Source organism: Mytilus trossulus, chromosome 3 (genome assembly GCF_036588685.1).
Source record: "Mytilus trossulus isolate FHL-02 chromosome 3, PNRI_Mtr1.1.1.hap1, whole genome shotgun sequence".
In the NCBI taxonomy this organism is placed as follows: domain Eukaryota; kingdom Metazoa; phylum Mollusca; class Bivalvia; order Mytilida; family Mytilidae; genus Mytilus; species Mytilus trossulus.
Genome location: NC_086375.1, coordinates 65,858,981 through 65,872,027, shown reverse-complemented (window position 1 = coordinate 65,872,027; position 13,047 = coordinate 65,858,981). Strand labels below are relative to the sequence as shown.

The window sequence follows — 13,047 nt, the reverse complement described above, 5'->3', positions numbered from 1 at the left end:
TTTACCACATGTAACGTTGCATCAGGTTTGGTATTTTCCCTGAATTTACTTTTCATACTAAAATATCATAAGTAAATACTTCTTATCAGAACTCAGGATCGAGTAAGAAGTGAACAATGGTTGTGAAATATTGTATTTTAATTGTCTTGAGTTTGGGATGTATAAATGGACAGTTTCAAAATATGTTACAACGTAAGTAATCTGTTAAGAATATATATGTACAAAATACTTAATTGACATTATTATCACTGAACGTATTTAGTTATTATATAATGGTAAATTTAGGAACTTGTACGTAGTTTTTTAATTAATGAACATATAAGTTAATATTTACAAACAATCCGGTTTGATTTTGTGCAAATCGTGATAGTAAAAAAAAAAGAAGAAATGTGCAATTACCAATGAGATAACTCTCCACAAGAGATCAAAGTATAAAAACATCAACAACTATACATACATGTATTAAGTTACCTTACGACCTTCAACAATGAACACAAATGAAAACGAATAGCAAGCTATAAAAGACTCCAAAATGACATGTTTAAACAGTTCAAACGAGGAAGATGACGACTTGATACTTTTATAAGCTATGGTATATGACATCAATTTATGAAAGGAAATATTGCCCTTGTGATATTTAATGAATGATTCGCGTACAAAAGAAACTCTATGGTCCGCAAATTATCATAAAATATTAGTAGGACGACCAGAGCGACGGTACTGGATTCAATGTTAAAGGACAAATGTCGATGATAGAAGAAAATAACAGAACTGTTATTAAAATATAGGCGGCAGATTTAATGACAATCTCAAAACGCAAAAGTCGAAAGAAATTGATATGATAAAAACGAAAGACAACGAAATAAAAAACACTTTTACCAAACTATTGTATATAAGACTGAAGAACACGACTAAAAAAACTTGGGATGATCTATGGTGCTCTCAAACATTAAACAGATCCTGTCCTACTATTGATACCCGTCGAGGTGCTCATATGGTTCAAACAAACTCGTTGGTTAATTAGAACGTATTTGTGGTCATCTGTAAATCTCCTTATGAAATCTTTCTTTCATTTGTAAGTCTCTTCGATCCAATATTCTAAGGAAATACATATATGCTTTCAGTACCAATGTATGCATATACCTAGCATAAATCAAGGCAACAGTAGTATACCGGTGTTCAAAACTAATAAATCCATAGACAAAAAAAAACAAAATCGGGGTAACAAAATAAAACTGAGGGAAAAGCATTAAAAATATAAGAGGAGAACAACGACACAACATTAAAATGTAACACACACAGAAACGGACTAAGCATTATACAAAATCCTATGACAATAACAAATAACATCAAAACCAAAAACATGAATTTGGGATAGATAAGTACACATCTTATAGTCATGTGAATTCACACTCAAAAATAAGAGAAAACAAACAGCACAACGGAAACACAACGTTAAAATGTAACACACACAGAAACGAACTATAATATAACAATGGCCATATTCCTGACTTGATACAGGACATTTTTAAAGGAAGAAATGGTGAGTTGAACCTGATTTTGTGGCATGCCAAACCTCCCTCTTTCATGGCCATGTGAAATATAACATTTAAATGACAACTCAACATTACAGGACTACAATATCAATAAATAGGAGAACACAATTGACAAAGAAACACACGAATAATAGTTAACAAAAGGCAACAAGTTTAATTTTCAATACGTCAGAAGTGCATTTTGTCCACACAAGACTCACTAGTGACGCCCAGATACAATTTTTTGAAAGCCGAAACAAGTACAAAGACGAACAGCATCGAGGACTAAAAGTTCAAAAACGACCAGGGTTTTCTGTTAGGTACCAGAACATCCCTTTATATACTAATACACTGACGTTTAGTTATAAAATCGTTCTTTCCCCTAAGATTATGCCGAAGATAAGAAAATAAGGGGTGCACATTCATAATGTACAATCTAAAACTCATAATGTTAAGAATTGACATTTATTGTAGAAAAAAACACGGGAACACCAGAAATTATCTCAGGGAACAAAATGAGACATGAAACTCATTTAATGGCCACACACGAAGACAAAAAAAACACCTTTAAATAAAGCCATAGAATTTTCTTTTTTTTGCCTAAGGAAAATAATTATCAATTATGTTGCCTTTAGTCTATATCGGTTCCCATGTCTTCGACCCGTTAATTGATATTGCAACAGTTATTTGTATTATAATAAAATAAATAGTAATAATAGTCAATTGAATTCTTTACTTCAGGGCAAGGAACCAATTCTAAACCAACAGTGTTCCCGCCCGCTGTTTTGACACACCTTCTATTCCGAGATTACATTTATAACTATGAAGATGATGATAATGGTTTTAACAATCTTTATGGACAACTATTCTACAACTTATGGCTTCAGTCATTATTTGACAGCTATTATTGATATCTAAGCTGCCATTTACTTCATGTGCAATGTGTTCATTCGTTGGGTCTATAAATTCCAAAGACGTTCAACATCAGGGAAATGTTAATCAATAAACTATTATATGATTGTCTTAATATTTTACAATTAATTGTAGATTCATATAGTTACAAAGTTTATATTTTGTTTTGTACTCTTTATAATTACAATAAGGCATTGAAGGATATGTCGGGCGCATACATTTACATAAATTTTGATTCAAAAATTAATTTATAAATTAGTAGCATCATTCTATTACAAAAGATTGAATCAAGATAAATAACGAAATTGAAAGGATTTTTAAAACCGATCGTAGATCTTATGTTATGTCGATTTTTTCCCTCATTACTCTGTGGGAGCAGTTTTTGTGTAAGAAGCACTTCCTTGTTAATGATATCCCTAAAGTGTGAACATGCACAACTGCGATGTGTTAATGTATATTCACAACAAGAAAGAAAGGAGTTGTGATATAGCTGAGAATGGAGAGGTAAACATTGCGTTTGTTATAGATTCTAGCTTGAAGACCACCTGTGTTCATATCGAGGAAAATATCAAGATATGGAGAGGACCCTCCAGTTTTGTTATAGTATCCTTCATCTTGTCATCACTATGAAATACCAGTATGAGATGCAATCACCCACTTAAATTGTGGTTAATATTGACTGACAGAAAACCGTACATATATATGAAAATGCCTGATGATTTTATTTTGGAGAATATCTGATTTGACTTTCTGCTTCATTATAGTACACATATTAGAATAACGATTGTCTGTAGAAATATCTATCCGCCAAACTCAACAAATATGTTTACAGTTAAGGTTTTTATGATACGATCTTCGGTGAATTCGTTTTGGGGTAGGTGAAGCTCTTCACACAGTCATTTAAATGTTTGTGTTGTAATGGTCCCAAATATTTAGACACAGCTCTGTTTAATATAGAATTTTAAATATCTTGATGGAAGACGGTGGAGTATATCTTTAGAATTTTAGGAGTTGAGAGGGGTTGACTCTTCTAATCGGTACTAAGAAGGGTATTACAGAGTATTAAAGTTAATGTACCATTGCAACAACTAGAATTGATCTGTGGATGGATTATTGTAAAGAGAAATTTTGGCCACTATCTAATACATCCTTATTTCCAGTCGTAGTAGAAATTCCAGTCCATTATTGTTTTCGTCCTGGTATCTATGATGCGTAATTTGTACTGATAAAACAAAATTAGAGAAGCAAATTAAATTGTTAAATACAGGGAACAGTAGTATACCGATGTTCAAAAGTCATAAATCGATTGAGAAAAAAAACCAAATCCGGGTTACAAAACAAAACAGACGGAAACACATCAACTATAAGAGGAAATCAATGAACAACAGGAACACCGAAGCGCATAAAAAACAAACAATAACTGACATATTCCTGACTTGATACAGGACATTTAAAAAAAAGATGGTGGGTTAACCTGGTTTAATTGCATGCAAACATGCACTTTATGACAATATCAACATCGTATTTTAAAAAATCCGGTATTTTTCCTTGTATCTTTTGGAAAATTTGGTGCTTACTTTTTATCTTCTGCGTCTTCATCTTATATATCAAAATTAAGTCGAATTTTCAGTCTCCATAAATGTCGTTTGAACAGTTATGGTGTATAGTTGCGGTCTTATTTACGTTTGTCTGTGTAAATAGCACTTGTTTGTTTTATACTGTTCTATGTATTTATAAAAATGTATAAAGATTTTTTAAGGCTAAGATGTTATCATCTTCAAAAAGATCTTTCAATGCAAAGAACACCTTCAATACTTTAAAGGAGTCCCATGGCGTTTTAGCTAGCCAAAATACCAGGTTCAATTCACCATTTTCTACATAAGAAAATGTCTGTATCAAGTCTGGAATATGACAGTCGTTATTCATTCGTTTGATGTGTTTGAGCTTTTGATTTTGACATTTGGTTAAGGACTTTCCAATTTACTGTCTTCTTCTACATTCTACTGGGAATGCAATGCTTGACCATATTGTTTTTTTTTTATTCCGCAATCATTGAGTTATACAACATAATAAACATATGTTTTACTACTGTGGAAATATGACATGCATACTGTAGTCTAGGCCGATTTTTATGCCCCTCCTACGTCGGTAGAGGGGCATTATGTTTTCTGGTCTGTGCGTCCGTCCGCCTGTTCGTCCGTCTGTCCGTCCGTTTGTTTGTCTGTTAGTCCCACTTCAGGTTAAAGTTTTTTGGTCAAGGTAGTTTTTGATGAAGCTGAAGTCCAATCAACTTGAAACTTAGTACACATGTTCCTTATGATATGATCTTTCTTATTTTAAGTCCATTTGCATGGTACACTGAACATCGAAATTAAAAGTATGAGTTTCAGGTTAAAGTTTTTGGTCAAGGTAGTTTTTGATGAAGTTAGTGTCTAATCAACTTGAAACTTAGTACACATTGGTTGATCTGTTTACTTTTTAGGCCAAATTAGATTTTTTTACCCAATTTCACGGTCCATTGAACACGGAAAATGATAATACGAGTGGGGCTTCCCTGTACTTTGGGCACATTCTTGTTTATAACTTGTCAATAATAAATTCATTATATTATTATATATGTTTCTGTGAATTGTTTGGTCGAAAATACAGAGACCACTTTTTCACGATTTGCTTATTTTACTGTTAAAATTGGCAGACATAGTTACTATGATGCATTATTCGACAATAATATGAGGGAGATCTTAAATATTTTGCTGAACTTCAAGACTTTCAATTTAAACATCGCAAACAAATGAGACAAATTCTCAAAACGGTGATTGCTGTTTGATTAACTTCTTGTTGACATATCTAATGTATATGCAGGGCGTGAACAAATTGAATATATGTATTACATCCAATTAGTACAGATGTGCAACGTTGGTTGACTTGGATTAGATGGGAATTTTAGTTTGCAAATGGAAATATCGAAATGTTCGTAGAAAAGGCATTGTGACTGGCACAATGCCACCAACGCAAACGTCAAGTTATTGTTCCTTTGGTTTTATCACATAAAGAGAAACTCACCATGCATGATCATTTGCCGTTTTAAGATAATTATCTAAATCTTCACCGTAAGGGTAAAAATCTCCGTTTCACTAGCGACCTTGATTGAGTGTTTTGTTTTGTTTTGTTTTGATTTTATTTTTTTTCATCTCAAGGCCAGTTGATAGTGCATCGAGGTAATGATGACAGAAATGTCTTTATCTCATATCCGTTGTAATATTTGACACACATATTCCATAACGGTCAACTAAATCATGAAAATATTCTTTATTTTTTATATTTTTTTTCGAAGCCGAAACTTGATCTTATAGTTTCCTTGTAAGCCGAACCCTCTATTACAAAAGTTATTATTGGATAATATAACACCGTGTCATGTCGTAAGATCCGAGAGATGAATACTCCTCAAGTAAGCGCTGCTGTAAAGTTGCTTAGCAGAAATTAGTTTGAAGTTTATACATCATCTTATAATATTACCAACTTATATAAGTACCGTTTGGTAAATCTGTAGATTTTTTATCTGTGCAATATATCATATTCGAGGGAACCGGTACATATTTTGTTTGCTGATTTGTCCTTTTTAGAGATTTCTATCTATAATATGCAAAACCTAGAAAGTGTTTGTTATTTCTTTAGCGGTATTCAGTCTCTCGCTTCTGTAACATTGTAGCAATACAGCATGCACTGTGTATGGCATCTTTAGACTGAAATATCTTTGATAGAGCCATACAGTTGTCACATTTTTAGATGTCTATATAAAAATTAGAATTTGATGTGGCGGCATAGTAGGTACATTATCTTCCTTTTCGACAGACACACATAGCTGATCTGAAAGGTAAACCATCTATTTGCCTCTCTACATTATGTATTGTGTCACTACCCTAGCAAAATCCTACGAGGAAAGGCAATACTTGAACATTGAAAGCTATATTTTACAAAGTCTTGTTTGTAGAGTGATCTAGAGGCAGGCGATGTTATCACGTTATGTCACAGAAGCAAGCGTTCGAACCCCACAGGGGGAGGGAAAACTAAAATTTGCTAACATAACTGTGCAGGTCTAACATTATTGTGCTAAATTTGATACGAATTATTTTCATATTATGATGTTAGTCCTGTATAATCACGTGTTAACCGATGGAGAATATCGTTCATAAAGTTGTTACATGTTTGGAAGTATGCAAATGTATTTGCTGTATCATTATCTTTTTTAGTTTCTTGATGATTCTTTAAACGACAGAACGTGCACTTTTTAAACCATGTATCAATGATGAGTTTAGTTACAACAACTGGGTCGATGCCATTTCTGGTGAAGGTTTATCCTATCCAGTAATCAGCACTTCTGTGTTGACATAATATTTTTCGAAATACTGAGGGTTTTTTTAACCTAGAAATAGATTACTTTAACAGTATTTGACAAGACATTACAGAACTTTGGGTTCTCAGTGCTCTTCAACTTCGAACTATATATTGAATTATGATTTTTTTTTATTCGATCGTCGCAGGTGAGTTTATAAGGACGAAACACATGTCCTACGTACAAATTTAAAGCCTGGTATCTATGATGAGTTTTATACATTATACACCTAGTGTAGTAGTGGTAAACACAATAATAGTACGTCGAATGAGTATATCTAGCAGTATCAGTGCTGTAGAGTATACTATGGAAATTTTTATTACAAATACAAGGGTTCTGAATTATCAAATTATAGGCGAAGAATGATAACACATAATAACAACAATAAAATATGCTAATTGAACTATGAATAATGAATCTTATCAGCTATATAAAGACATTTACATAGATTGGCAAGATCTTAACTGTCATGATCAAACAATAAATGTATAAGCTTACAAACAAGAAGGATTTTTTTCTATAAAAAGGTTTTTTATATGTCTTTTTTTTTTTTACATCAAAATGTTTATCACATTCCAGAAATACAATGGTATTCATCTCTATAAGAAAGGCTACGTAATAGCTAAATTATTGAATCACACAAGCTCACTAAAAACTTTTCTAGCTAGTTCTGATTCTTGTTCATGTTTCTCAAATTCCTTTGCTATGCATCCGACCAGATTTCGTTGCGATCTGTCAAAAAAGGAAAAAGTTAAATAGAAATGCTAGTGATTAATTTGAATACACATAATTTTTCGAGATTAAACCAAGTGTAAGTCAGGAGGAACATAACAAACATTAACATTAAGCTTAAAAGTGAAGACAATAGACTACTTAGTCTTTGTCCAGTTATTGTGCAAAATACGTCAACCGTAAATGATATTAGTTCTTGCATCCAATTAGACTTGCTACATGTCCCTTCCTATTTTTTTCAAGTTTGCCCCTTTAATAATGTTACTGCTATAACTACGAGCAATCAGTAAAGTGGTAGTTATCAGTAAACGTAAATAAGTAAGAAAGAAATAAAAGAAAGGAGTTGTACCTTCATAAAAAATGCAACAAAATCTAATGACACCGCCGGATTTATTGAAAAACCGTTTCATTTCATTAAGTTTGACAATGTTTTAGTGCAGCAAATAAAGTGTAGAACAATTATTGGCCTCAAAGGCGACACATTGACCCTGTTATCTATACTGGGTTTTTTGTCAGACAATATATGTCATGTTTATTTGGTCAATTACTTGTCTGACCGTTAAACACGTATGTTCGTCCAATGTATCACTTGTACACTAATGCACTCGATCAGTTTATATTAAAAAAGTACATTTATATGTTGAAAACAGCACATTGTTTCCCAATCTTAAAAGGTCATACGAATATAGGATTAACATGAATCAATATGGAGTTACTGTAAGGTATAATGCAAACCCAAATGTTCGTCCTTTACCATGTCTATCAATACACGCGCTAAATCGTCTATCGACAAAATTTCCCATGTTACAATAATTTACTTCAAAATTTACTTTGGCCACTTTTCACCTTTTCAATCTCATTTCAAAATTCATTGATGATTTAATGCTTACATTTTTAAAACAACTATACACATATACATTCTGATTTATCTTTTGTTTTTAATTTGTGTGTCGTTCTTGAAATCAAATATGATAAAACCCATCGAATAATCATTTCAAGATATTATGTTCTCAATAAAAGCTTATTTAAATTAAGGTAGTGTCGTTCCTAAGTTAGAAACGCAGCAGGAATTATTGAATTCAAAGATATGTTTAAACAAATTTTACAATACACTGCATCCATATTCAAATTTGAGAATGGAAACGGAAAATGTGTCAAAGGGCAAAGCTCTTTAAAATCGCTGAATTTCCCGCACCCGGATTCAGCTTCAGCTTGTCCTTTAACATTAAAGGATGATAACGTACCTCCGGCGTCCTTGTAGTAGTTGTTTGATCCACCATAATAGTTATATGATCTGTACGAAGGGTAGTAACTCCGTCGGTAATATGGTCTACGGTAAACTGAAAAAAAAACCATAAAGTTTCATATATTCCATGAGACTTTTATCATTTTTAAAATGAATAAAAAAATTATTGATTTAAAAATGTTTTAGATCTTGACATATCGTAAAGATACATTATTTTACAGAAATTGATCTATACAAAGTTTAATTACAAAAATACTGAATTCCGTGAAAAATTCGAAACACAAAGTCTCTAATCAAATGGCAAAATCAAAAGCAACAACACATCAAACGACAGAAAAACAACTGTCATATTTCTGACTTGGCAAAGGCATTTTTTATGTAGAAAATAGTAGAATAAACCTGGTTTAGGAAAAAATGTCAAAATAGGGGTACAGCAGTTACTACTGTGTTACAATCAAAAACAATGTTTGTCTGTGGGTTGATGTCTTAATGACCTTTCCACGCATATTGTTATATTTAACCATAAAAAACTACAGTAAGTTAAGGTGGTACTTACAAAAGAATCTTGCATATCCACTTGCTACAAGGGTCAACAGAATCAAAATGATGGCCAATCGCATTTTGCTGATAATTTTGACTGTCTGAAATTAGATAAACATTAATTAAGTTAACACAACTTGGACGCCTTGATGAATTGTGAAAATACAAATGGTACGATTTCAAACTATTAAGTGAATACAAATCCAAAACCACAGGCACAATGTTTTTATTGCTGTTGTACATCCCAAAAGTCACAGTAAAAGTTCAAACTTCACAGATTTTTTCAAGACCCAGCAGAATGTGTGTATCAATGCTGATCATCATACATCTGTGTATAAGACTACAGCTCGGGATATATTGATAATTAACAGATTATTTATATGGACAATGACATAAAATGCATAAATAATGAAATTGCTCATTGTAAAGTAAGATTTTTAGCAAGACACAAATTACGAAAAAAAAATTTAATGTATTTTCAATTAGTTTCTGTAGCTTTGATTATTGGCTTCCATTTATCTTTTTTCTTCGTACTGCCTTGGAATTACACGAAGATAAAGGATTACACACATACACTCTAAATTTTAATTATACTTTAATTATGTTCTTTCGAATAGATACGAGTATTCTAAAATTCACTATATCTGCAATGCAATTCTGATCCTTTGTAAATGATACTATATTAGCAGTAAAAAATCTAAGTTAATAAAATAAATATTTATGCTCAGACCTATATGTCATGATAAATGTAAAATGACAGTCGTTACCTTCCTCTTGTCCTGTGGATATTAAACTTCACCAAAGCAAGCTCTATTTATAACCGATACTAAATTTAGAACCATGTCAATGATCCCACACTATTGTTAGTCAGATGGATAATCTAGTTCTGGTACCTTTTTGGTAGAAAAGTGGGACAAATATAGAAACCCATAAATTTATCGTTAACGACGCCAGAATAAAGAACAATTATTGCACTTAACAAAACATGAGCCAATTAAAAGTGACAATTGACACCTAAAATAACAAATATTTTGGGCAGCAGTCCACAAAAACATTATAAAATTAATAAAATGTCAACTTTTGTCAAAAAAAGACTAGATCAATTTAACTTCCAAGTAGTTTTTATAATGGCTTACCTTTAACTTAAAAAAACATACAATGTTATAGCAACTTCAAGTATGACAGTTACAGTAGTTATTTTTTTTAGGATATAGTATATAAAACGGTAATGGATAAAAGTGGATAAAAAATGGAACAAACAATCAAAGGCTAGGTACAAACAGACAAAAATTGGAGATCAAACAATCAAAGCCAAATATAAAAAGGGCAATCTAGGATACACTAATGAAAATGAGATCAGGTACATCAATTGCTTTGGTTGCATTATCTGTCTTATGAAAAAAATTCCAAGTTGACCCAGTCCATGAAGCAAGTACCAAAGATAGAACACCACACAACCAGTAATAATGTCAGATGTACATTATTGTAGATATTGGACCCAAACGTATTATAAATCTCCTAATGTATATAATCCTTAAAATAGACCTCAGATTGATCGAAACTAATCAGTTTGAAGATTCAATTTTGCATCTCAGCAATGCTTAAAGCGTCACAATGTCTTTCGAACATACAAATGTGGATGATTTTTTTTTTTTGATTTATTTTTATTTTTTATTCCAAATTTGATGTGACTCGAAAGAAACTTTAAGCAAAAATTTATTTTTAAATTTTAAAATAAGTAGAACGTCATATTATGTAAAATGTACCCAGAGTATATGACACAAACCATACAAACAAACACACACACAATGATACAAAAATAAACAAAAACAAAATAAACTTATACAAAAATCAAATAGAAAAATCATTTTGTAAAATAAGATAAAGCAATGAATCGAATATATTGTATTTTTGAACAAAAGAAACGAAAAGGGTCAATTGTGGAAATGATATTTATGAACAAAATGTTGTTATATATAACACATTTACCTGCCACTTGTTCTGTGAGTATCAGAAGAAAGTAAAAGCATTTTTTATACATTTTTATATAAGACCATGCATGGGGGAAGTATGCATAACAAATAAATATAAATGTCAGATTGTTATACTACAATCAATAATTTTATCTGTACATAAAAAACAAAGAATATAAAAACCTACACCAAACAACTGTTTTTACTTTTTGCCTGCATGAATACGACTAAAGGCTTTATGTTAACACATAAGTTGCTAATTGTAATATTGAGCACTTGACCATTACTATTGAATCGTCATGAAAACAACAAAAAAGCATAAAAATCGTGTAAAAATCATCAGGTTTTTTGTCAACCAACAATATTAAAGACATTTCTCTAAATGGGTCAATATGTTTGTCTTGTGAGATCAAACAATAAACTTAGGCTATCATGCAACGTTTTATAGAAAACTAATCACAGTAATGAAGTACTAACCGCAAGTTCTGGTGGATGTTTATATCAAATCATATCTTTATACGTGAAAGTTCGGTCAAGGAACATCGATATTTATAAAAAAATGTTTTGGGGGAGGGGGGTGAGTTTTTGTGAGAATGATGAATAAATGACAGAGATAATATCCGCGTAAGTATACGAAATACGTTTGGTTATCGGTCAAACGCGCAAGGAAATTTCGTTCTAAACAATAAAAACTAAATAATATGTCACACTCTTCGAAAGCGTGATTCTTTGTCGTTGATTAACATATATGTTCTCAATCAAAATACTTGATCTGAAAATTTCTGTAGATCCGTTTCTGTAAAAGAAAAGCTTGTATACGTAGACAAAGTCTCAACAATGATTGAATAAAAAGCTTCTATTCAATATCACTAGATTCAAACTATATATTCAAACATTATATACAATAGTATTTATTACTTTTAAAAAAACTACTTTTTATTACTTTAAAAGTGTGTGATGGTAATTTTTTTTAGATTTTTGACGCTACAAGTACCAATCGAATTAGTTTTGTTTCAAAATTTAACACTTTGATGTATTGGGAAAACCTAAAATTATAAAATCATCATCTGCTAGACCACAATATTTGTTCATCAAAGTATGCTTATAAAACCCCCTTGGCAATATAAACGTATTCAAGAGTATACAACTTCTATTCTTACTTTTCTGAATGTGGGTGTGTCGTTTTATTCTTTTTCATGCACAAACATGCATGAACATTCCTTTTTTTTTATATCTAATTTAATCCCTACTGGAAAGTAAGTCTCTGAGAGACTGAGTGAGCAATAGCCGATTACAAACAAGCTTACAATACCTTTAAACAGACTTATTAAGAAGGGATATAGTTACGATACTGTTGTCAGGTCATTAAAGAAAGCATATTTTGGCTTTAATATTGATTCACTTATATGGTCTTTGCATCGGAACTAAATACATTTAAAAAGAAAATAGCTGTCGGCATAATACGGGTTATGTTCGTCTCATATATCTTTATGATAGTACGATACTAAACCCCTAACGGTAGGGATTGTGCCTGATATTCGTAGGAAGAAGACATAATCTTTCAATCAGTTTAATTGTGGTTTGGAGCTGGCATGTCAGTTAACTGCTTGTAGTCTGTTGTTATTTATGTATTATTGTCATTTTATTTATTTTCTTTTGTTACATCTTCTGACATCGGAATCAGACTTCTCTTGAACTGAATTTTAATGTGTGTAT

The 13,047-nt window shown here is 31.5% G+C and overlaps 1 long non-coding RNA gene across 1 annotated transcript; it reads right to left on the bottom strand.

Annotated features, from left to right (window-relative positions):
• Positions 1 to 7,216: 7,216 nt before the first annotated feature.
• Positions 7,217 to 11,429, bottom strand: LOC134709646 (uncharacterized). Its single transcript, XR_010106009.1, has 4 exons — positions 11,348 to 11,429; positions 9,375 to 9,459; positions 8,817 to 8,912; positions 7,217 to 7,572 (listed from the first exon to the last, which is right to left on the bottom strand). It is a non-coding gene; the product is annotated as an uncharacterized LOC134709646 (long non-coding RNA).
• Positions 11,430 to 13,047: the final 1,618 nt, after the last annotated feature.